Raw genomic sequence first — 26,354 nt, forward strand, 5'->3', positions numbered from 1 at the left:
CCCTCTCTCTCCAGTCTAGTCAATCGCAGCGGGGCAGCTTTGCTCTATGTGGGGGGCAAACAGCTTCTGCTTGGTTTTGCTGTGTAAAATCAACTCTTCTTGTTGTTAGCTTTCTCTAGCGTGCATCTAGTTGTCTTGCTTTTTGGCATTATCCTATGGATTTCATTTGGAAAAATCAGATATTTTACATGTATGGAAAAGGCTGGCAAATATCTACCCAGAATGCTCTTCACTCAGGTTTAACAACAGACAAGGCTCCACCTCTGGCCACCCTTACTTCAGACTTCTTGTCTTTTTTAACTTTAAGGATGAAAACACCCTTCCTATTCCATTCCCTTTATTTTCTGTCTCCCTGTCCCTAAATGTAAAATCCAGATTCAGTCAAGACTACCAAAAAAAACACCTACCTCAAAACATGCATTTCAGATCAGTTGTAGGATTTAAGGGATACCTGCGATAAATAATTCTAAGAACAAGTCCCCCTCCCCCATTGCATGTATGTAAAATGGGCCTTTTCTGACCAGAATCATGGGGTGCAGTGGGGATACTAGACAGCTCCATGAAGTACTTCTCTGGTTTCTTAGAAGCAGCACTGTTGAAAAGTGTTATTCCTGGGTTCTCTAAGAACTATTAAGGATATGGGGGATATGTTGGGGGATCTAATTCAGTGGTGGAACGTATGCTTAGCTTGATGAGGCACTGGCTTCAATCCTTAGCACCAAAAGAAAAGAAAAGAATTACGAGTAACATTGTTGGCCGTGCTATGTTTTGTTTTGTTTTTGTCGGTTGTGGGGCTTGAACTCTGGGCCTGGGTGCTGTCCCTGAGCTCTTCAGCTCAAGGCTAGCACTCTACAACTTGAGCCACAGCACCACTTCCAGCTTTTCTGAGTAGTTAATTGGAGGTAAGACTCTCATGGACTTTCCTGCAGGGGCTTTTTTTGTTTGTATGTTTTCTTTTGTGCTGCTCCTGGGGCTTGAACTCAGGGCCTGGGTGCTATCCCTGAGATTCTTTTTCTTAAGGCTAGCACTTTATCACATTAGCCACAGCACCACTTCCAGCTTTTCTGAGTAGTTAATGGGAGGTAAGACTCTCATGGACTTTCCTGCAGGGGCGGGCTTTGACTCACTATCCTGAGATCTCAGCCTCCTGAGTAGCTAGGATTACAGATGTGAGCCACTAGCATCTGGTGCATGCTATGCATTTTTCTGCCTCTTTTTTTGGGGGGTAGGAGGGTCCAGTCATGGGGCCTGAACTCTGGGTCTGGGCGCTGTCCCTCAGCTCTTCAGCTCAAGGCTAGCGCTCTACCACTTGAGCCACAGTGCCACTTCCAGCTTTTTTTCTGCTCATGTGGTGCTGACGAATCGAACCCAGAGCCTCATGCATGCAAGGCAAGCGCTCTACCACTGAGCCACCTTCCCAGCCCCAAGGGATGATATTTTTTAACACTGAAGTTTATACTGAGAATTAGTTTTGTCAGGAAGAAATTATTATTAAATTACATATACACATATCCCTCTCAAGACTTTAACTTGGAATCTAAGTCCTTTGGACAATATTTTGTTTCTTGTTTTTTAGCTTTTAGACAATCCCACGTATGTTCTACTACATGAAAAGAGCAAAGAGTTCATCTTCCATAATGGTTTGAGAAAATATAGGTAAACTTTGAAATCGAAATATACTGCAGTTGTTTTATAGTAAGGCTGATACTTATTATCCCTCTCCTCCCACCTTCTTAGTTTAATTGAATGTAAAATACTGTTGCTTACCTATAATTCAGAGGACGATAAAATGGAGTATTGATAGTTTATGCAGCAGTTTGCTGTCAGTCATAGAAACCAGCCTGGCCTGTGTAGGATTTACAAAGAGCTTTTTCACACATGGAGGTTTTGCTTCATGCAAATCTAAAGTGCCAAGTCGTTGACACCTAGCTCTGTGACATTTTTGACCTTTTGTCTCAGCATGGTTTGAGTCAGGTCTGTTCTAAGGTCGATATTTATAGTCCCCTCCTACGATCTCCTTGTCCAGGCCAGTTGAGCAGTCTTGGGGTCATTTTTACCATATGTCAGCAGTGTTGCCTGGCAATCTGGTTTATATTATTCGATCACCAGGACTCTGGGAGAATTAAGTTTAGAGTATCACTGATGGCCAGAGACCCACATAAGGGAAGAAAAGTGACCTAATCATGCGGGAAAATGGTTTCAATGTAAAGCGTTTAGTTCTTCTTTTTCACTTCCTTTCTGCTTATTTCACTAAGGAAAAAAAAATTATGATAAAGATCTAACATGGAAACATTCCCTTTTATTCCAGTCTCACTTTTTTACTTAGTTTGCTCCATCTCCTTCTCAAGTTTTTTGATACACACTTGCATAGGCCGAGGAGCTGAGCAAGGGCCTGCTTAGCCTATGTGAATGAACCCCCAGACACACACACACACACACACACACACACACACACACACACACACACACACACACACACACACATTCTCTCTCTCTCTCTCTCTCTCTCTCTGTATTTGAGTCTCTAATCACAGATTTTAGTCTATGCTGTGGATTGTTCTTTGTCTACAACAAACGATGCATCTTCTAGGGAGATTTCCATAAATAAATAAATAAATAAATATCCTGGTGTATCATGCTCTAACTTATTTGCAGAATTTCTTCATTTATGTTTTTAATATCAATTCTTTAGGTTTTGTTTTTTTTTTTGGTCCAGTCGTGGGGCCTGAACTCTGGGCCTGGGCACTGTCCTTCAGCTCTTCAGCTCAAGGCTAGCACTCTACCACTTGAGCCACAGCATCACTTCTGGCTTTTTTTTTTTCTTTTTGCTTATGTGGTGCTGGGGAATCGAATCCAGGGCCTCATGCATGCAAGGCAAGCGCTCTACCACTGAGCCACCTTCCTAGCCCCTTAATTCTTTAGGTTTTATAGGTTGAACTTCATTTCTTCTAGTCAGTTGTTTGTCCTTTTGGACCACAACTCCACTTCTGGCTTTTTAGTTAATTGGGGATGAGTCTCTCAAATTTTTGTCTTCCAGGGCTGGCTCTGAACTGCGATCCTAGGATTCTCAGTCTCCTGAGTAGCTAGAATTGCAAGTGTAGGCTATTGGTGCTCAGCCCATTTCTTTTGTATAGTTTGAAACTTTTTTTTTTGTTTTCTTGAATTCAGAACCTGGCTGCTGTCCATGAGCTTCTTCTGCTCAAGGCTAGTGCTCTACCACCTGAGCCACAGCTCCATTTTTTGGTAGTTAATTGGAGATAAAGAGTCTCATGGCCTTTCCTCTCTGGGTTGGCTTTGAACCACGGTCCTCAGATCTCTGCTTCCTGAGTAACTAGGATTGCAATGTGAGCCACTGGCACACATAGTTGGAAACTTTTTTATAATGAAAGCAATCTTTGGTTATTGATTTATTTTCTATTGTGTAAGTAGGCCTTTCCAATCCTAAGACTCTAGAGATCTTCTCAAAGATTTCTTCTAATAATCATGAAAATTTATTTATACACATTTGGAATTTTAATCCAAAATTGTAATTTGGATGTGGGGTGAGACAATAATTGAATCTTACATAATTTTAATTTCCCATATGAAACGTTAGTGGTGAGAGAATCACGTGTTCAGAGTTCTATTCTTTCCATGTAAGTTTGTGCAGCCACCTCTATATCAGTGTCCCGTGTGCTTTGATTTTCTCTCTTAGCTCTCATCATCTGTTGATTTTATCCTAAAAATTTCTTTTTCTGGTTCTGTTTTGCCTTTCTTGAAACAGAGTTTTACTAAATATACCAGGCTGGCCTCAAATTTGTGAGCCTCCTGCCTTTGCCTCCCGAGTGCTGGGATTTCAGGTATATACTACCATTCTCAACTCAAAACATTTTAGTAGAATTTTTAAAACAACTTTAGCATTACAGAGAAATCCCCAAAATTGTGTGCACAGAGTTCCAACATGGCTCACACCTAATTTAGTAGTAACATTTTATATTAGTTTATATTAGTGTGGTAAATTTCTTTTGATTAGTGAATGAATGTTGATACCTTGATATTAACTATAATCTATGCTTGATTCAGAGTTCTTAGTTTTTCCCTAATGTCTAGGTTCACATTCAGGTTACCATATGACAATCAGTAGTCATTCTTACTAGGCTGCTGTTGGCTGATACAGTATTGCAGACTTCCTCTGACTTTGGTGATTTTTAACAATTTTGAGAATTTGGGGAGTACTAGGCATGATATAGGGTTGACTTCTATGTGAATTTGTCTTGCTTATACTTCCTTTGCTTTTCATCCCTCCTTATTGGCATTTGAGTAGACAGATTTGGTTGACAGATGCCCTGCTACTTCAACAATCCAAACACTATTTGTTTCTTCAGTTCTTTTTGGATAGAATTTCAAATGCATTCCTGGGCAGGCCTGAACTATGTTCTTCCTATTTATGTTTCTCCTATTTTATGGTGTGTATGTGTGTGTGTGTGCGCGCGCTCAGGAATTGGGTGTTGTCCCTTCGCTTTTTTGCTCAGGGCTGGCACTCTACCACTTGTTCTAGCACTCCCCTTCTGGCTTTTTGGTGATTAACTGGGAGATAAGAAGCCCTTGGGCTTTCCTGCTTAGGCTGGCTTTGAACCATGACCCTTAGATTTCAGCCTTTTGAGCAGCTAGGATTGCAGGTCTGAGCCACCCATCTTGAACATGGCTTCAGAATCAAAATTGTTTATTCATGGTACATAACTTTAGAGAGCTGATCTTGTTCCTTGTATTTCTTAGGAGTAGTATATTAAAAAAAATCCCATCGAATCATTCATTTCCTGCATAATACCTATGTTAGTTTTAGTTTTATAATTTCATTAAGTATGATTTGTACAAACATATAATGGGAAATATAATATCTGTGCAGAAATGAAAGTAAAACTTTTATAAGTACAGTTTTAAAAATGCTTATAACAAAATATCTCTGGGGCTACCACCCAGGTTAAGAAATAGAACAGCCTGAAAGCCACCCCTTCTAGCACCTTCTTCTCAGGGGTGGACCAGGAAGAAGAGATTCCTAGTTAACACTGTTCACGTTTGATGATTTGCTATAGCATCCCTAGGCAGTGTGACTTTTTTTTTATTTTTTTTATTTTTTTGCTTCTTGTTAATCCTTACAAATAGAATTAAGCTGTATGTATTTTTGTAGGCCAAAAGTGAATTTTTCTTTAGCACAACAATAATGAATTATAAATAGAAAAAAAGTGTATATGTGTGTATATGTGTGTGTATGTCTCTGTTCATTTACAATCTTTATTAATTAACTGCTAGACAAACCTTTATAATACTTTCTCTTCTATATGTTTTTGTTGTCTTCTACTCTTCTTTTTTATTTTTTAAAATTTAATTAATTAATTAATTTTTGGCGCTGGTCATGGGGCTTGGACTCAGGACCTGGGCTGTATCTGGGCTTTTTTGCTCAAGGCTAGCGCTCTACCACTTGAACCATGGCTCCACTTCCAGCTTTTTTGGATAGTTAATTGGAGATAAGACTCTCATAGACTTTCTTGCCTGGGCTGGCTTTGAATTTTGATCCTCAGATCTAAACTTCCTGAGTAACTAGTATTGTTTTTTTTGGGGGGGACGAGAGTGGGGGGAGAGGAGGGTGAAGAGGTGCGGGGGTCTTGCTATGTAACCCATGCTGACTTACAATTTTACTCAAGCCTATTAAGTATAGAACCTAGTGTTTCTCTACTGTTTAATGTCCGATTCATGTGCAGTGCGTGTGTGTGTGTGTCGGGGGGGGGGGGGGGTGGTACTGAGGGTTGAGCTCAGGGCCAGGACATTGTCTGTTAGGCTTTTCACTTAAGGCTGGTGCTGTACCACTTGAGCTATAGTTTCACTCCTGAGCTAGTTGGTTAATTGGAGGTTAAGAGCCTCATGGACTCGTAACCCTCATTCCCTACTTTAGGTCTCATGCCCTGCTGGCTTGATCCTCAGATCTCAGCTTTCTGAGTAGCTAGGATTATAGAGGTGAGCCACCTGTGCCTCGCTACAATTGCCCCTTTTTTTTTTGTCGGTTGTGGGGCTTGAACTCTGGGCTTGAGTGCTGTCCCTGTGCTGTTTAGTGCAAGGCGAGCGCGCTCTACCGCTTGAGCCACAGCGCCACTTCCGGTTTTCTAGTGGTTTTATTGGAGATAAGAGATAGGTAAGCAACAGTGGCCAGCATTTTCCTGCCTGGGCTGGCTTTGAACTGTGATCCTCAGTTCTCAGCCTCCTGAGTAGCTAGGATTACAGGCGTGAGCCACCGGTGCAGGGCTACCTTTTTTTTTTTAATATTCCTTTTTTCAAAGCAAGCCAAATGTACTTACATTTTTAAAAACTATTGATGGTTTAAATGCAGTCAGTACTCAAGTTTTCACAGAAATTCTAATAGGTTTTACTTTGTATGATCCTCAATACAAAGAAAAAAAATGACTGGTGTGTTATTAAATATGCTCCTGACAGATGGGAATTCCCATTTTGACTAGATCTAAATAAGAATAGATTGCTCAGCATGTCAACTTTACAGCCTTGGTGGTTGGTTGAAGTTTTATCAACAGCCTCTTGACTTGGTGTAGTTGAAGCTACCCCCAGCCTTCCGGACCTTGGGGCTATGGAATATGTCATATAAAGGCATGGACCCTAGACCTGTGTGCTGGATGGGGAAGCCAGCTTAGTCAGCAGAGTGGGGTACTGTAGAAATCCTCAAAATTGTTTTCCACTGGTTGGCTAACAATAAGTTCAACATATACAGCACTAAGGAATTATGACTAAGCCCACTACATAATTGCATTCTCACTAAACCCAAATTAAATTTATTTTCAATAGCAGCTCATCTTTAATTAGATTTCCCCTAAGTACCACCAGCCATTCTGTTTTCTTTTGTGGCTTGTCTTCTCACTCTCTGTGCTGTCATCCTTCACTTCCATGCCCAGAAGTTATTAGTTTCAATGACATTGAGCAACATTTTCCTTAAAAATTAGCCGTTACTGTATTTAATCATTCAAATATTTTTTAACCTGTGATCATGAAGTTATTCTCGTGTGTGTGTGTGTGTGTGTGTGTGTGTGTGTGTGTGTGTGTGTGTGTGTGTGTGTCAAACCAGGATTCTTAGAACTCAGCCTCCTGAGTGGCTAGGATTTCAGAAATAATCCACCAGTACCCGGCATGTTTTATTTATTTATTTTTGGTCATGGAGCTTGAACTCAGGGCCTGGGTATTGTCCACGAGCTTTTGTGCTCATGGCTAGTGCCCTACCACTTTGAGCCACAGCTCCACTTCCAGTTTTCTGGTGGCTAATTAGAGATAAGAGTCTCACAGACTTTCTTGCTCTGGCTGGCATGAAACTGCGACCCTCAGATCTCAGCCTCCTGAGTAGCTAGGATTACAGGCGTGAGTCACTGGTGCCCGGCTCTGGTGTGTTTTTTATTTTGGATATAAGCTCTCATTTCTTGGGGTTGGCCTTAAATTTGCAATCCTCCTGCCTCTAGCTCCTAAGTCCCCGGGATTACATCACACAGTTGCCCAATTTTTGCCACCATTTATGATGACTGGCCTGTTCACTTCCGTGAACACAACTGTGCTAGCATCTGGAACTATCTTAACAGTGTTATCAGTGGTGAGAATGAGCAATTTTTTGCTTGTCATTCCAGATTTCAAAGGGAGGATTTCAATCTCTCTTTGTCATGGTTATCTTTTTTCCCCTGTCTATTGTAGTCCCTACTTGTTTTGGTTACCTTCCCTGCATCTTTTGTCCTTTCCACTAGTCTTGGTTTTCAGATGACCCTTTAGTAAAATATCTTCCCTTGTAATTAGCTGAACATTACACTATATTGCTGTTGATGTCATCTTTGATGTCATGACCATGCCACTGGTTGCTGTCCACATTTCATCCACTCTGGGCAGTCCCCAGGCTCTCTTGAGTGACTCTGAGAATTCTTAGCATGAAGATTGGTGCTTTGTATTGGCAGTGTTGACAATCTCATGGAAAGAGACACCTTCACTGTGTGTGTGGTATTTTCCTGTTTCTTTCTGTCTCTTGGTGAATCTTTTAAGGATGATCATCAAGGCAGAGTCAAGAGTGACATTACATTTGAGCCTGCCTATAAATGGGCAGTATCACTGTAGTCTTACACCCTTCCTGTCATTGGTTGCCATGGTAATATTATCAGCCCTTTTTGGAGATAGACCCAAGGTGCTGACCTTGGGGTCCAGAACAGAAGTTTCACCAAGTTAGCCACTAGTGCCCCTCAAGTTATATGACTGATTTTATGAGTTCACACTTGGCAGGGTGGGGGGGGGCACGGTGGTAGCAACAGGTATGGGAACTCAGATTTGGGATAGTTGATGAAATTTGCCCCTATAAGTGCAGATTTGTCCATTGAGCTGAGAACTGAAAGCCCTGTGTATTCATTATTAGATTATTTTTTTTAATTCTTAGTTTGCAATTAAAAAATATTAGCTGATTTTTTTTTATTTATTTTATTTGTGAACATACTGTACAGAAGGGTTACAATTACATGGGCAGGATAATGCGTACATTTCTTACCAAGCATTGCAGCCTCCGCCTTTGTTTACCCTTCACATCCCTCTCCAGCCTCCCTCCTCCCCCCCCAGTCCCAATGCTTCTCTCCCCCCTCATTAGCCGATTTTTGTCACACAAGTTTTATTTATCCGTTTTAATGAACAGATGATTGCTTTGTAGAAAATTATGTTGGTTTTTCAATGTTAAGCCAGTTTGACTTTTTTTTTTTGTCGGTCGTGGGGCCTGAACTCTGGGCCTGGGCGCTGTCCCTCAGCTCTTCAGCTCAAGGCCAGCGCTCTACCACTTGAGCCACGGCGCCACTTCCGGCTTTTTCTGAGAATGTGTTGTTTATGTTTTACTAAGGAATCGAACCCAGGGCCTCTTGCATGCTAGGCAAGCACTCTATCACTGAGCCAGCCCCCAACTTGATTTCTAGGGGTAAAAATTTCGTTGTGATTTGTTACCCTTTTGTGTGTATATACATATTACATATTAGTGATTATTAGTAATAACTAAAATTAGTGATAACTAATTTTTTTTTTGGGTCCGGTCGTGGGGCCTGAACTCTGGACCTGGGTGATGTCCCTCAGCTCTTCAGCTCAAGGCTAGCGCTCTACCGCTTGAGCCACAGCGTCACTTCTGGCTTTTTTCTTTTGCTTATGTGGTGTTGAGGAATCGAACCCAGGGCCTCAAGCATGCAAGGCAAGCGCTCTACCACTGAGCCACCTTCCCAGCCCATGATAACTAATTTTTTATAACTTATTTTAAAGATTTTAAGAATATTTTACCTTTCTATTCTGTATTTCTTCTGAGGTTGGTTTTGGTGATTTGTATCGTGTCGCAGTCCATTTTATCATTTTATCTTATGAAATAATGTAAGTTTTTTAATACTTTTTTTTGTTCCAAATACAAATGTTTTTGCACTTTCTGCTCAGTTTTGTCAATCCTTTTAGTCTTTTTAGGCGTGAAACTTTAAGCTTTATTTTCTTCACTATATATTTGTTTTTGTCTCATTATTTTTATCATTCTATTTCTAATTCTTTTTTTTTTTTTTGCCAGTCCTGGGACTTGAACTCAGGGTCTCAGCACTGTCCCCGAGCTTCTTTTGCTCAAGGCTAGCACTCTGTCATTTGAGCCACAGCACCACTTCTGGCCTTTTCTGTTTATGTGATACTGAGGAATCGAACCCAGGGCTTCCTGCATGCTAGGCAGACACTCTACCACTAAGCCACATTCCCAGCCCACTTCTAATTCTTTGAAATACTTGGTTTGTAAGTGCTCATCTTCCTTTTATCCCCATATTTGCATTTAAGACTATCCCTTTATTATTATTATTATTTTTTGGTGGCACTGAGGATTGAATTCAGGGTTTTATGCTTAGTGGACAGATGCTTCATCACTTGAGCCACATCTCCAGTCCATTTTATGCATTATTTATATATTTGTTTATTATTATTATTTTTTGAAATAGGGTCATGCTTTATGCCTGCCTACCTTGGGCTGTGATTCTCCTATAGTGTTTCTTTGTGTTGTTGGGGATGACAGGCATATGACACTTTACCCAGGCCTTGTGCTTTCTCTGCAGCTGGTATAAAAGGGCTGCACCCCCCATACCCAATCATTGATGGGTGGAGTCTTGAGAGCTTTTATGTCTAAGTTGGCCTTGAAACTCTAACACAGTCTCCCAATTTCTGCCTTCCTAGTAGCTAGGATTATAGGCTTTTGAGCTACCATTCCTGTCTTATCTCTATATTTTATTAGTTTTGTTTTATTCCATAACTTAAAAATGTCTTTTAGTTTCATTACTTTTATGTTTTACTTTTATAATTATTTTTTATTTTTATTTTTGTTAGTTGTGGGGCTTGAACTCTGGGCCTGGGTGCTGTCCCTGAGCCTATTTGTGCTCAAGGCTTGCACTTTACTACTTGAGCACTAGTTCTGGTTTTTGAGTGGTTAATTGGAGATAAGAGTCTGTTGGGCTGGCTTTGAACCATGTTCCTCAGATCTCAGCCTCCTGAGGAGCTAGGATTACGGGTGTGAACCATCAGCACCTGGCTTAATTGGTTATTTAAAACATAAAAAAAATGCCAATGATGGTTTTTCATTTATATTTTTGTTATTGACTTAATTGCTTTGAAGCTAGAAACCTTAATTTGCGTCATTTTAATAATTGGAATTTTCTTCTTTTTCCTTTTCTTTTTCTCCCTTCCTTCCTTCCTTCCGTTCTTTCGTTCTTTCTGTGGGTTGTGGGGCTTGAACTCTGGGCCTGGGTGCAGTCCCTCACTCTTCAGCTTAAGGCAAGCACTCTATCACAGCACCACTTCCAGTTTTCTGGTGATTAATTGGAGATAAGAGTCTCATGAACTTTCCTTCTTGGGCAGACTTTGAACTATGATCCTTAGATCTCAGCCTCCTGAGTAGCTAGGATTACAGGCATGAGCCATTGGCGTCCGGCATTGGAATTTTATTTAGATTTATTTTAAAGCCTGATACATGGCCAATTTCTGTAAATATTTAATAATTATTACATTTTAAATACTAGTTATGTTCCTATTTGTGTCTGTTAGGTCAAGCTTGAAATTTAAGTCATTCAGATATTTTATGCACACACCTTAGAAATACTTTGAGTATAGTTCCAGACCACCACATTACAGTGAATAAGACAATAAAATGAGTCACATTGAGTATTTTTGTATACCAGTGCATATAAAGTGATGTTCAGGCCCGGTGCCTCATTCCTGTAATCCTAGCTACTTTGGAGGTTGAGATCTGAGAATTGTTTGAAGCTAGCTCAGACAGGAGTCTCTTATTTCAGTTAGCCACCAAAAAGCTGAGAGTGGAAATGAGGCTCAAGTGGTAGAGCACTAGCCTTGGGTAAAAAAGCGAAGGCCAGTGCCTAGCCCCTGAATTCAAGCCCCAGTACTCAACCCTCTCTCTCTCCTCTCTCTCTCACACACATTCATGTACACACATAATGTTTATACTACTGTGTAGTCTTAAGTATGCAATAGCAGTATGTTTAAATATATACATATGTTTATTAATAACACTTGATTGCTAAAAATGCCAACTAATAGGCTGAGAGAGTCCTAGTGTGGGTGCTGGTGGAGAGTGTCTCGTCCATGTGAATGCTTCATTAAGGGTGCTATGACTGAAGTTTTAAGGGTGCCTAGACAATATTTTAAAATAAGACAACAATGGAGTTTGCTGTATTCTTCCTTTTCCAAAAGATTTTCTGTAGCATGTGATGTTACTTGATGGCTTTAATTGAAAAAATTAAATAATATTAAATTACATAAACTTAAGTTTTAGTTGATACAATCTATGCAATGTTAAATCCTTTCAGCAGCGTTCATACCATCTTCGTCTGTCTTTCAGTTTATGCATTCTGTTTGAGCTGTATATTAGCTTCTTTATGTGCCAGTTTTTTACTTTTAATAATAATATGTTTTGTCTTGAACAAAAAATGCTTTTGGCCTGCATTCAAGTTGTACATATCATTAGGAAATCCTTATTAACTTAATTTCCAACTCAAAATCAGGATGCACTTATCCTTACAGCAATAGATTCAAGTTATTGAAGATAACAGACATGGAGAATCTTTGAGATTCTCCATGAAAAGAAAGATAGTCTTTATTTGTATGGTTGGTGTCAGGAAAATACTGTTATCGTGTTTGTTTGTTTTTTTGAGAAAGCTCATGAGATCATCTTTTCCTCTTATTGATTTGCTTATTTCACTGTAGAAAAGCAAGTCTGAACTCATTTCTTCTCTTTGTTTCCAGAACGAAGTATACTCTGCTGATCTGACTTGATCATATTTATAATTTTCATAGTTCCTTTCTGTAGTGCAGAAGGACTGCCAGGCACGTAGCCGCTCACGAGCTGTTCTTTATTAGAAAACACAGTGCATGAATAGGCACTTGGGGAACTGTGTTTTCATTACTACTTTAATCACTATTTTGATGCAGTCTTTGATCCATGCATGAGTCACCAAGATATCTAGCTGTATATGACTGCAATTGTGTGAAGTGTTAATTTTCCACACTCAAATGGCAATAAGCAAATACAAGTAGAATTTAATTGAGAAACTATGTAGCACTTTTATTGCCTGAGAGTTTGGTGCTTTTAGCATTGAGTACAAACGCTTGACCAAAGAGCTAGCTTTGCCTATCTAGGCCAGTTGTTCTCTTGGAGCACACAGTTTCTATTAGCAGATAGAGCCTGGTGTGAGGAAGCCATAGTCAGTAAGTCAGATGACCAATGGAGTAATAATGGCTGCAACTAGATAGTCCTCACATCCTCATAAATATAGCCTTATGTAGTAAGCAGGGGACCAGATTTCTACTTATTACAAATCTTTTTTTTTCTTTTTTCTTTTTTTTTTTTGTGCCTGTCCTGGGGCTTAAATTTAGGGCATAGTTGCTGTCTCTGAGTTTTTGGCTCAAGGCTAGCAATCTACCACCTGAGCCACAGCTCCACTTACAGCTTTTTGGTGGTTAATTGAATATGAGTCTCACAGCCTGGGTTAGCTTCTAACTGTGATCCTCAAATCTCAGCCTCCTGAGTAGTTTTTAAAAATCACTAACTCAGGCTGCTGGGTTCAATTCCTCAGCACCACACAAGCAGAAAAAAGCTGGAAATGGTGCTGTGGCTCAAGTGGTAGAGTGCTAGCTTTGAGCTGAAGAGCTGAGGGACAGCACCCAGGCCCAGAGTTCAGGCCCCACGACCCACAAAAAAAAAAAAAAAGGAAGAAAAAAAAGAAACAAAGAAAGAAAACTCACTCCAGTATTTATTTATTAATGTATTCTTAACACGTAATAATGGGCTCACTGTAATAGTTCCATACATGCATACATTATGCCTGTTCATTCCCATTCACCCTAATTGTTGCAAATTTGATCATAGGGGAACACAATTACTTAAAATGAAAAACATTGCCAGTTGAGAGTTTTTCCACGTGTATTTCTTGTTATTGATTTCTGCCATAATTGTTTGGTAGTTAGCAGAATTTACATAATTTCATTAGAAATTTCTTAAGACTTACGTTAAGTCCTGATATATGGCCAATTTCAGCATTCTTTCTTCAACTGTGCTAAATTTTCAGTGGACACAGGCAGGTATAAATTGCTTCGAGGTTAAATTCCATTTTTCAGTGGAGATTCTTACCATCTATCCCAGAAATTCCTTGAACTGTGAGGGGTGAGGGGTACAGCCACCTACCCAGCCAGATCACACTCACGTCCCGCACAGGGCTGTGAGGCAAAGGTCAGCAACCCCCACCTCAAGAAGCAAAGAGTCACCTGCTTTCTTGCCAGTCTCAAGAGGAATTTGCAAAGTTTCTTTTCTTGTTGTCCCTGAAGTGGCTTGTTTAGGAGAAATGCCATAACAAAGGCCATTAGGCTAAAAATGCCCACTAAAGGAAATTAAAATAAATTCGATGGTCTTAGGAAATAAGAATAGTTGTATTAGGAGGCAATTTTTATAGCATGATTTCTCATATATACTTATACATATATAATGCTAAATTAATCACATCACTAGGTTTTGTACTATAATAGTCTTTACTGTTGTAATACAGGTTTTTATTTTTCTTTCTTTTTTAATTTTAGTGCAGTCTTACAGTTCAAGCCTAGAAAGAATTTGTGATGGTTTGAGTGACTATATTAAAGATTGTCATGGTACATTTCAGATTCCTATTTATATAAAACTATTTATACATATATATATAAACATAACACATTAGCACATATATTTGATCTAATTTGAAATATGTATGAACTCATTTGAAATATATATATATATATATATATATACATATAAAGGTTTAACTATATAATCTATATAGTTTGAATATATATCTAGTTTTTAACTTAGGGCCTGTGCTTGCTAGACAGAGATTCTTAATGCCCAAGGTTAGTGCTCTACTACTTGAGCCATAGTGCCACTTCTTGTTTTCTGTTGGTTTACTGGAGATAAGAATCTCACGGATGTTCCTGCCTCAGCTAGCTTTGAACTGCAATCCTCAGATCTCAGCCTCCTGAGTAGCTAGGAGTATAGGCATGAGCCACCAGTGCCTGACTTCACTTAGCTTTTATGCTCACAAATGGTGCTCTATTACTTGGGACATGGCTCCAGTCTGGCATTATTCCAGTTAATTAGAGATAGTCTCTCAGAGTTTTCTGCCTGTCTAACTTCAAACCTTAATCCTTACAGGTCAGCCTTCTGAGAAGGTGTAATTAGAGGCTGAGCTCCCAGTGCACAAATATAATAGTTATGAGAGGATTATGATAGTAGGCCAGCTTGGGCAGAGAAGCCCATAACACTCCATCTCAGTGGAAGAAATGGGGCCTGGTGGCATGTACTTGTCATTCTAGCCTGAAACAGGTGGATTTCAGTCCAGGCAAGAAACAAGATCCCTATCTCAAAAATAAGCAGTGCTCTGAGTATGGCTCAATAGTAGAACATTAGCCTAGCTAGGATAAGGACCTGAGTTCAAGTACCAGTACCATCAAAAAGAAAAGAAAACTAAACTTTTATTATGGAGCTATTAATTGAATATCTTGATGAAAGTTAAGACTAATAGTTGGTTATAGCTCAGGGTGTACTTAGTCTTCCTGAGACTTTAGCCCCAAGGGGGAAAAAAAGTTTTAGAGTAATTTTCAACTCATGTTAGATATTAAATCTCTCTTTTTGATAGAGTTAACTTATATTTTGTAGACTTCTGAAAGATTTTCCAGGAAACTCAAATGAACATGTCTTAAGATAAAGGAAAAGATATGTAAAATGTGTGTTTCACTTCCTTTCTTCTTGACAAGTTAGGGCTTTGGAAAGATCACGGTCATAAATATTAGAAGAGGATTTTTTTGCTTTTGAAACTGCCTCTTAGTCTGATGTCTCGCAATCTGGTTGGTTGAGATTATTCAGGATTGGCTTCATTATGTATGCATCTCTTTTATTAGGTTTTACTTTTATTAAAATGGAAATCTTTTAGATCATTGCTCTGACTAGAATATTTCTTCACTACTTAACTGACCTGAAAATAAATGTTTCCGTGGGGGGGGGGGGGGGTTCTGGGCTTGAATTTGAATTCAGGACCTGAGTGCTTTCCCTGAGCTTTTTTGCTCAAGACTAGTATTTACCAGTTGAGCCACAGCTCCACTTCTGTCTTTTTGGTAATTAATTGGAGATAAGAGTCTTAGGGACTTTCCGGTCCAAGCTGACCTTGAACCATAATCCTCAGATCTCAGCCTCCTGAGCAGATAGGATTATAGGTATAAGCCACCAATGCCCCAGCTATATTTGGGTCTTTAAATATCCTTACACCATTTCAACATATTAACTTAAGCATGCTTTCCCAGTACTCTTGCTGTCTTTTGGCTGAGGAGAATTCCCCCTAATGTCCATGAATGGTGTTCAAGGTCATTTTCATCTGTTTAGCATACTTGAGGGTTTGGACTGAAAGGTCAGGAAAGCCTTTGGCTAAGAGGTTATCAGGTAGGAACCATCAATTTGTTATTTCTAATGCAAATAAAATAATTTTATAGCTTTGATGATTTATTAATAAACTCCATGTATGGAAGAGCTTTAGTTGGGAATTTTGTAGCCTACCACATCTTTTTTTCTTTGAAAGTAAGTTTTTGTATATTGAATGATATGAATTTTTTTAGGGAGGTCAACTCTTTCCATCATTGTGTAACAAGTTGTACTAGGGATATTGCAGGTGAATGCTTGAAGATAAAGCCATAGAAAACACTTGTCTCCTTTCAGCTGTGTTAGGGGATTTTCTTTCTCTTCAAATCTCTTAAGAAACTGAGATGATCTGCAAAATATTGACAGCAGCTCCTACTTATTGAGGGTCAGTCATGTGCTGGATATATTTTTTTTGAGGGGGGGGTCCGGTCGTGGGGCCTGAACTCTGGACCTGGGCACTGTCCCTCAGCTCTTCAGCTCAAGGCTAGTGCTTACCACTGAGCCACCTTCCCAGCCCTGTGCTGGATATTTTAAAATGTTCCTTCCACTGCAAAATAGGAGGAGACATATCTGGTGTTACACTCTTCACTCTTCATCTCCACTGGTTATTGTAACATCTCAGGATAAAAGCCTGCCTCTCTGCCACACCACTTTTCTATCTCCATAGTCCCCTTTGCCATTCCTTGGGTTCTTGAGATAAATTACAAATTGGAACCTATTGAAAGCCTAGAGATAGTGTCTAAAAATGAATGTGATGTGCATGTGTATGCACTTGCCCCCTATTAATTCACTCTGAATTTTTATAGACTTTAAGGTAATTGTGTGAATTACCTGTTACTGTTTTTAAGCGAATGGTAATATTATAATTACTTAAATGGTTTTGTATATTTAAAAACTCAGCCTGCCAAGTGCTTTAAAAAGTTATTTGGATTTGAAGGTTGGTGTAGGAAAATAGAACATTTCTGTCGAATTAAAGTGTTTTAGTCGTATAGGTACTTTTGGAAATAAAATATGCTTTAAATGAGAAAAAATGAGGCCTGTTATGAATGGCACTAAGCAGGGCTGATTATTTTACCTTTAACAAAGTGGAAAATTTAAAGCTTGGTGTATCCCATTTTTATTAATATAATAAAATTTAATAGTGTTGTTCTGGGCGTTGATATATGTTCTTTAGTGTTTATTAGCCCTAGGTTATAGTAAAATGTTTTGGTCCATTGCCTTTCTATATATACTATACAGAATGCAAATAGCAAGGCTAAAAGGGGGGAAAAAGCAAATATATAATTGCTTATGTTTCTCAAAGCTTTTCCTAAATTATTTCTAAATATTTTGATTGCTTATAATAGCAAATATGATCGAACACAGAGGCCATCTTTTTTTATCATTTAACATAGGGTTATAGCTTCCCCAGACTTGTTCTAATAATGAAGCTATGAGGGATATGACAAGAATGACCATATTAAATTTCTCTAGACTACCAGTAAATTTTTCCACTCTGATGTCAGGAATGCTGAGCATCTGGAATCTGCAAGAAGACTGAATTGTTCGCTGCAGGAACACTTGCATCCAATTCTGAGCCACTTATTCTCCTAGGAACTACTACTGTCTTATATAGAATATTGTGTTTTTACAGAAGCAATTTTCTGGAACTGGAAAAATCTTTTTACTTGTGTATCCTCTCTTTTTTTTTTTTGGTGCTTTTGCAGTTTAGACATGCCATCTATTTTTAGAGTTAATGTTCCATTTTAACATTAAATTCATTTCCTAGATTTAATGGCAGTAACTTCAATTTGATCAAATACAGTGAGAAGTAATAGAAAATGAATTATCCTAAACAGAAGTTCTTTACATAAAGTTTATGTAGGTGAACTTTTTGTCATCTTTTGCTTGAGTTTTCAGACTATTGGCAGTATATGTCTTGATACTGTATGTCTTTATGGCATGGATTTACATGGATTTAGAAAGTGTTCTGGAGCTGGGCACCAGTGACTCATGCCTGTTATTCTAGGTACTCAGGGTATTGAGATCTGGGGATCGAGGTTTGAAGCGAGTCCAGGCGGGAAAGTCCATGAGACTCTTAGCTCCATTTAACTAGCAAAAAGCCTGGAGTAGAGGTGAGGCTGAAGTGGTGGAATACCAGCCTTGAGTGAATAAGCTAAGGAGTAGTGCCCAGGCCATGCATTCAAATCCTAGTACTGGGGGTAAAGGGGAGAGAGTGCTGTGGAGGTAAAGGGGTATAGTACAGTCTCTGTTCTGTTATATTTTAAACGAGTTTTCAAGTTAGGACTTGAGATTAACTTGGTATAAATTGGTGTAAGTCTCTTGATCGTTTTTTTTTTTCTTTGTTAATTCATTTTTTTCTTTGGTAAATTTTTACTCTGGAGTAGACTCTCTTCAGTCTGAGTCTTGTTTTTGTTGTTGTCCCTTGTGAGAGGAGGAACATTTATTCTAGGTAGCACTGCCTCTAATTTGGACGGGATTCCCCAATTATAAAGCTTCATCTTGGGGTTGAGGATTTAGCTCAGTGAAAGAGTGTTTGCCTAGAAAGTGCTAGGCCTTGATTGTAGTTTGGATCTTAGTAACAAAAAAGGAAAAAAAGAAAGAAAGCTTCATACTAGTGTCTGGTGTCTTACTGCTGTCTTTACGTTCCATATATGCTCTCTGAGAACCACTGGAGTCACAGCGATAGACATGAAAATAAAGAATTGTCTCAGCAAGGCAAAATTTACTTCTGTAGAGGGTATGCCATCAGGCAAAACTCTGGCAAGCAAGCCCCTGGAGCAGACAGGCTGCTCCTCCGTTTATCCCTAACACAGCAGGCCACGCCCCTTTGCTCAGGTTGGTTGAGCTCAGGGTTGTGATTGGCTAGTTGAATAGGGTAGAATGTATTTATCCTAAGGTGAGGTTGATATAATATGTACAGTACACAAGTAATCTCAAAATATACCCTAACCCTCTAGGATTTCTTGCATAATCTGAGGTGTGTCGAGTTCATCTGGAAAAGAAGCCAGTTTAAGACAAAAGGTTACATTTCAAAAGATCCTTCCTTATCTGAAAACAGGTCCTCTTTTCCTTAACGAGTCAAGCAACACACTTGGAAAGAAAAGACATTTTTCTTACATTAATTTATGTTTAAAATTTAATTGTTTATTAAAGTGAAATTATCCTCTTCTTACAGTTTATTACACTCTGTACTTACCTGTCTCAGTTAGTATTTAGTAGCTCAGACTAAACACAGAAGCAGTATAATAAAGCTGCATTTCTTCTATCCATACACATTGTTGTTTTTCAGTTGTACAGGAACACAGTTTACCAAATGGGCCTTTAGTCTTGGTGTCATGATGATCCTTTCATCTGAAGACTTAGTCCTACTCAATTGTGTTGCTTTCTGTACTAACAGCCCTGCCTTTGTATCACTGTCTCAGTCCAACCAATGCCACTTCTCCACCGACACTTAAGAGTCTCCTCTCTACTGATTTGAAGTTAGTCATCAGTGTTCTTTTCATCAGAACTTGCATTAACTTTAATTATTACTTGCAGTTAAGATTCAAGACTACATAAGGATGTATGAACTTTCTTTAAACCAGTATGGCCTAGCACAGTTATAGTTATATATACTTTGCTGCCTAATTCTTTTTACATTTTCTGAACCATTAACACCTGAGTAAGTTAGAGGCATTTTTTTTTTTCCTTTGCCCTTGAGTAGCTTTTCATGGGGTCCAGATGGCTTATCCTCTATTTAGCATCATTTTAATGAAAAGACAGATCCTTGCTATGTGGCAAATTGTATAACAACCGTATTATTTTCCTCTTTTACAAAGCATCAGGACTTCATTCTTGTCTATATAGGAAGTAAATACATTTCTTGGTTACTTTTTCTCAGCATTTCCCTTCCGGTTCTCTATACCATCTTAATAATTTAGAATATAATTTTTACAACAGAGAATGAGCAAGCTGAGTGGTTCCTACCAAATGACCCTACCAAATGTTGTGACCCTTTAGGTGTAACGTCTTGAATTTTGCAGTTTTTCTGATTTCTGAGTATTTTGTAATCCTGTGAGGATAGTCTTGTTAATTTCCAAATCTTGGTATCTTTTTCTGTATAACTAATGCACAATATATATTTTGAAATGGAAAATAGAAATTATTAGCAGTTTTAAATGATAAACAGGAAATTGTGACTCTGTAGTTTTCATATAAATATGTTAATTATATAAAAATGCCTGGAAAAATTACCGGAGATATTGATGCATGTGAAAAGGCCCCCAAAGCCAGGTTCATTAAAAGATTTCTCTTGAGATGAATTAATGGTATTGCTTTGACACTATCTCTTGACTGTAGTCATAATTTCCTAGGTATTAGTTTGGTCAAAAGAATGGAGTAATAGTGCTTACATGCACAAAATACTGATGGTATATCTTTTTTTTTTTTTTTTTGGGTCCGGTTGTGGGTCCTGAACTCTGGGCCTGGGCACTGTCCCTCAGCTCTTCAGCTCAAGGCTAGCGCTCTACCACTTGAGCCACAGCGCCACTTCCGGCTTTTTCTGCTTATGTGGTGCTGAGGAATGGAACCCAGGGCCTCAGGCATGCAAGGCAAGTGCTCTACCACTGAGCCACCTTCCTAGCCCCTGATGGTGTATCTTATGAGGTCTTTCCTACTGTCAGTACAAGAGGGAAGGCCTCAGAGATTGAGAAGGATGGAATAGTTCCATTGAACACATGTTGCCACTCAGGTCCACTCTGTATCATTGTTTCAGGAGGAAGGACAAGATTGATCATCTCCAATATTTTGTTATGTCCAATGCTGGTAATCTGGAGTACAGTGGAAGTTTATTGATAATTATGTATGCATATAATTATCTGTTAGCTTTCTGTATTATTTGAAGAATTTTGTAAGATAAAAATCACAATTATTCTAGTGTGTTGAGTGTTAATGACAAAATGATTGCTTTCCTGGAACCTTATTTGGACTTTGATGTTGCATGATGGCCACCATTTGGTACCCAGTTTACATATGCTAATATTGTCAGTACCTTGTCAATGTAACTTTTTGTGTGTGTGGTATTGGGGATTGATCTCAGAATTTGGGCTTGGGGATTGATCTCAGAATTTGGGCTTGTGTTCTACATCTGAAGCCATACCCCTGGTTCTTTGTGCTTTTTTTTTTTTTTTTTAAAGTTTACTTTTAGCTAGGGTATTGTGGTTTGTCTGAGAGATAGCACCTTCAAAAAATACCGGAATTATGTCTGATTTTTTAAAAAAAAATATCAATCATTCAATGACAGAAGTTTCTGTTTAGTACCTTCTTGAACATCTCCCTAGAATGTAGGCTAGGAGTATTCCTCAATGGTAGATAGAGAGCACTTTGATCCCCAGACACACACACACACACACACACACACACACACACACACACACACACGCACGCACGCGCGCACACACACACACACACACACACAGTATTCCTCAATGGTAGATAGAGAGCACTTTGATCCCCAGCCAGACACACACACACACACACACACACACACACACACACACACACACACACACACACACACACACACACACACACACACACACACACACACACACACACACACACACACACACACACACACACACACACACACCCAGCAACACACACACTAACTTCTTTAGAATTTGAATACATCTTACCACTTACTGCCTGCCTTCCAGCTAGTATCACTTGTTTCTAGGTTACTACTTTGCTCTCCCATTGTAGCTCTCTGCTTCTGCCCCTGGCTTCCTGAAGCCTGTCAGTTCAGTAGCCAGAGCAAAGTGTTTCCAATGTAAGTCACAGTTATCACTCCTTTACGCAATGGATTTTTTCACTCTTAACACAGAAGTAAAACTCTTTGTGGTCTGCCATCCCTGGTCATATATAATCCAGCTCCATATTTCCTCTCTTAAATCACCTCGTAAGCTCTCTTCTCTGCTTTTGTTCCAGTCTTATTGGGCATGTTTCAAAGACTCCAATAGCCTGACTTAGAGGTTTGAGGTATTTGTATCTCTGGATCTTTGTCCTTTAGATACTCAAGTGGCTAAATCCTCCTTCTTCATTCAAGTTTGCGCTTACTCTTGGTGTGAGTACTTTCTCTTGGTGACTCACCAATATAATTTCCTACATCATCGTCATGTGCTGGATCCATAAACCTCAGGAATTACCTTCAACTGTACCATTCTGTCCTTTTCAGTCACCTCTTGCCACCTGGTAGTGTACTGTGTACTTTACTAGGATGTTGATTGTCTTTTTCCTAGTAGTCAGCTCTGGGAAGATACATGTTTTTGTCCTTTTTGCTCACTGGTACCCTCCAAACACCTTGAACTGCATCTAACATATAGAATTGACAGTGTTTAAGAAACGTTGCTCGCTAGACGCTGGTGACTCATGCCTATAATCCTAGCTACTCAGGATGCTGAGATCTGAAGATTGAAGTTTGAAGCAACAGCAAGGAAAGCCAATTAACTAGCAAAAAGCCAGAAGTAGAGATGTGGTTCAAGTGATACATGGCCAACCTTGAGTAAAAAAGGTAAAGTCAGCTTCCAGGCTCTGAGTTCAAGCTCCGGGACAAGAAGAACAACAAGAAAATTTATTTAAAAGGGTGCATATTTATTCAAGTGCTTGCTAGAAATGGCTGTTTGCAAAGTTCATTGTTTTCTGAATCAATAGGAGAAAAATGGTATGCTCTTTGTTTTTTTCTAGTTATTTATTAGATTAACCATTGCTCTATGTGCTATTTTTTTTGGCTGTCTACTTGTATGTTCTTTGACTTGTAATGTTTCATTGCACATTTTTCTAGGCTTTATTCATCTTATATTACCATTGATCTCAAACATTTATTGCAAATAATATTAGCAGTTTGCTACACACTTTTTTTTTAAAGATGCTTAGCAGGCTAAATCAATTTCCTCTTGTAACATGAATAAATTAATAGCAGTAAGCAAGATACCTATGAAACCCTTAGCTACATGCCATAGCTTCAACTATTTTTTTTTTTTGGTCGGTCATGGGGCCTGAACTCTGGGCCTGAGCACTGTCCCTCAGCTCTTCAGCTCAAGGCTAGCGCCCTACCACTTGAGCCAAAGCACCATTTCCAGCTTTTTCTGGTTATGTGGTGCTGAGGAATCGAACCCAGGGCCTCATGCATGCAAGGCAAGCGCTCTACCACTGAGCCACCTTCCCAGCCCCAGCTTCAACTATTATATATGGTCAAGATGGCTGTTAGTAATAGTACCTACAGTTTTGTAACATTTCAGTAAGATTTTTTAGTTGGTGGTAAGAAGGAGAAATTAAAGGTAAGAAGAGATAGATGCAGGCAAAATTTATAATAACTAGATTGATTAGGTAAGGTAAAATTGCACTCTACAATCCTTGGTCAAATTACCTGCCTATTATTTGCATATAACAACAGTGTGTGGAAGATTTTACTTACTCCTTTTCTGCTGGCCTAATGTCAAGCCCTGTCAGTAGAGGATATGTCTGGGGTAATGTAAAAGAAAGAGGCTTCTCTTCCTCCTTTCCTCATTTTATTTGCTGCTTCTTTTTCTTCTCATGGGCGTGCAAACAGTGGGAGCATCTGATGATGCTGACCCTGTTTTGAGTTTTAGCAGCCATGTCCATGGACAGTTGCGAACAGGTCTTAGAGACATCCTCAAGGTGGGTTTGCTAGGCTCAAAGCGCCTGTGCACTGGAGGATTGAGTGTTCCTTGCCTGCCAGCTTCTGTCAGTTTCTTTTGGTATGTGCTAGTACTTAGGCTGGAACGTAGGGCCTCACTTTGTTCCTTAGCTTAGTTACTCAAGGCTGGCGCATTGCCACTTGAGCCACAGCTCTACTTCCAGCTTTTGCAGGTTAATTGGACATAAGAGTCTCATAGTTTCTTGCCTGCATTGGCTTTGTACTATGATTTTCAGATCTCAGTCTCCTGAGTAGCTAGGATTATAGACATGAGCCATTAACACTTGGCAGGAACATAGCTTTCAAAGACCAAGTTGCATTTGTGCTTCTTAATCAGAATGAGGTAATTCTCCACAATTTTGTTTTCTGTAGTTTCGATTATCTATGGTCCATTGTGTCTGAACATGTTAAATGAAAAACTATGGAAAGAAATGATTGGTAAGTTTTAAATTGGTTACCATCTTGAATAATGTGATGGAATCTTGTACCATCCTATATAGTGTATAAATAATTTCTTCATAAGTATATAATTTAAAAAAATCCCAATTTCTTCATTCAGTGTGTCCACCCTATAAATGCTACCTTCCTGTTAATCACATACATCAGCCCTCACTGGATGGCCTGTCACAGTAGTGTAGTACTTGTTCTGAGGAAAATTTAAGTAATTTAATCATGGCCTAAAAGCACTAGAGAATGTACAGGAAACAACATAATTTACATAGTGCTTGATACTACCTGTAATTCCAGGCATTCACTAGAAATCTTAGAATATATTGTCTTTGGATATAGGGGGCCATTTTCCATTGATTGGCAATTTTATTATGGAAAGAATTTTATTGTCTTAAGGTGATATGATAGAAGAGTTGAAGAAGCTTTCTTTCAGCCAAAGTCCATTTGGATATTGACAACATCATACGTTGGTCTGACAGAACTATTAGTATAAGCAGACAGGCTGTAGAGAGCCAGGGGAAGTGTATGTGTCTATCCTATCATGTACCGAATGATTTTGAGGACCTTATATGGTCCACAGGCCAGATGTTCCCCAGGCTAGATGTTTAGAGCACAAGAGGTTCAACCGTGAGGAGACAAGGACCTTTTTATTCTGACATCTCCCTGGGGTTCCATTTATTGAGTGGGGTTAGGATACAGACAGACTTAGCCTTCCTTTTATAAGAAACTCACTCCCTTGATGGTGAATCCACTCCAATGGGAAGTCTATTTATGATGACCCAGTCACCTCTCCTTACTGCCTCCTTCATTCCTATGTTGCATTGGAGATTACATTTCTAATACATACTTTGTGGAGTACATATTCAAACCATATGGGCATAATTGGTTGTTACTTCTCTGAAGGCTTTCCTGATGTTTTCTTCTTCCTTTGCAGGAATGGGTCCTTCCTTCCTTTGCCTTTGGCCGGACTTACAGCCCTGCCCTCTGTTTACTAATAGACCCCCCCTCTGTGCTTTTCTTCACTGTAACCTAGGACAGGAATCCTGGTTGATTGGCCTTAGTTCTTTAGAGCCTTGAATGGTATTTGACCCATAGCTACTATAAATGTTTATTGCAATGAGACATTTATAAGTTTGAATAGCTACAGAGTATAGGGTGGGATTTCATTACTCCAGGTCTTTCTCAGAGTTCAAGAAGACTTAGGTAAAATAATTTAAGATATTCCTGGCTATCTGAACTATTTCTTACTGCTCTGAATATCCAGTATCAAAACCCACTTGGATTTCATAGTGTTCTTCATATTAGATGATTTGAATATAGGAGTGTTTTTGAATACGTCAGAACCCAGGGGCTGTTTCGTTGCAGGACAGTGATGGTTTCTGGAGTCTTTGAGGGCAGGTGACTGTGATCTTTGGTGACTGTACACTGCTCATGCCTGCTAGCTCTTTCTCTGTGTCTTTCATTTGTGGTTGTGTTTCATTTCTTCTGGCTTTGGTCATGGGACTTTCAGATGTGGTGGCTGAATAGAAGAGACTGCTGTTGTGTCACTGGAGTGCCAGACTGTGGTGGTATATAAATTAGAATTGCATAAAGCCAGTAAACCCCAGAAAACCCAGGTTTATGAGCTTTTTCTAACAGAAAAAATTATTAAAAAAACTTTTCAGGATAATACGGCTTATTCCATGAAATGTAAGTAGGACTTGGGTAAAGTTAACACTTTCCATATGTAAAAGACTAAGGTGTTTTTCTTTCCAGGTATGGTATTGTATCTACTTGGAATGTGTGGGTAAGTTATGTTGATTTCAAACCATTAAGAGGGCATTTTCCTTCTAAAAGAAGACATATCAAGAACAAGAGAACATGATTTTGTTTTCTTGTTTTGTTTTTTTTTTTGGTCCGGTCCTGGGGCCTGAACTCTGGGCCTGGACGCTGTCCCTCAGCTCTTCAGCTCAAGCTCTTCAGCGCTAGCTCTACCACTTGAGCCACAGCGCCACTTCCGGTTTTTTTCTTTTTTGCTTATGTGGTGCTGAGGAATCGAACCCAGGGCCTCATGCATGCAAGGCAAGCGCTCTACCACTGAGCCACCTTCCCAGCCCATAATTTTTTTTTTAATTATCAAGTGCCTACTCTGTGCCTTTATCTGTTCATTGAAACCATTTGACCACAACTCCACCTTCCCCTCCCCTTTCCCCTTCCCCTTCCCCTTGAAAC

At 39.3% G+C, this 26,354-nt stretch overlaps 1 protein-coding gene across 1 annotated transcript in view; it reads left to right on the forward strand.

Annotated features, from left to right (window-relative positions):
• The window catches only part of Mpp7 (membrane palmitoylated protein 7), a 220,896-nt gene that overhangs the window by 70,850 nt on the left and 123,692 nt on the right, over positions 1 to 26,354 (forward strand). The window lies entirely within an intron of this gene.

This window comes from Dipodomys spectabilis, unplaced genomic scaffold, assembly GCF_019054845.1.
Source record: "Dipodomys spectabilis isolate Male_0828 unplaced genomic scaffold, ASM1905484v1 ptg000096l, whole genome shotgun sequence".
Taxonomy (NCBI): domain Eukaryota; kingdom Metazoa; phylum Chordata; class Mammalia; order Rodentia; family Heteromyidae; genus Dipodomys; species Dipodomys spectabilis.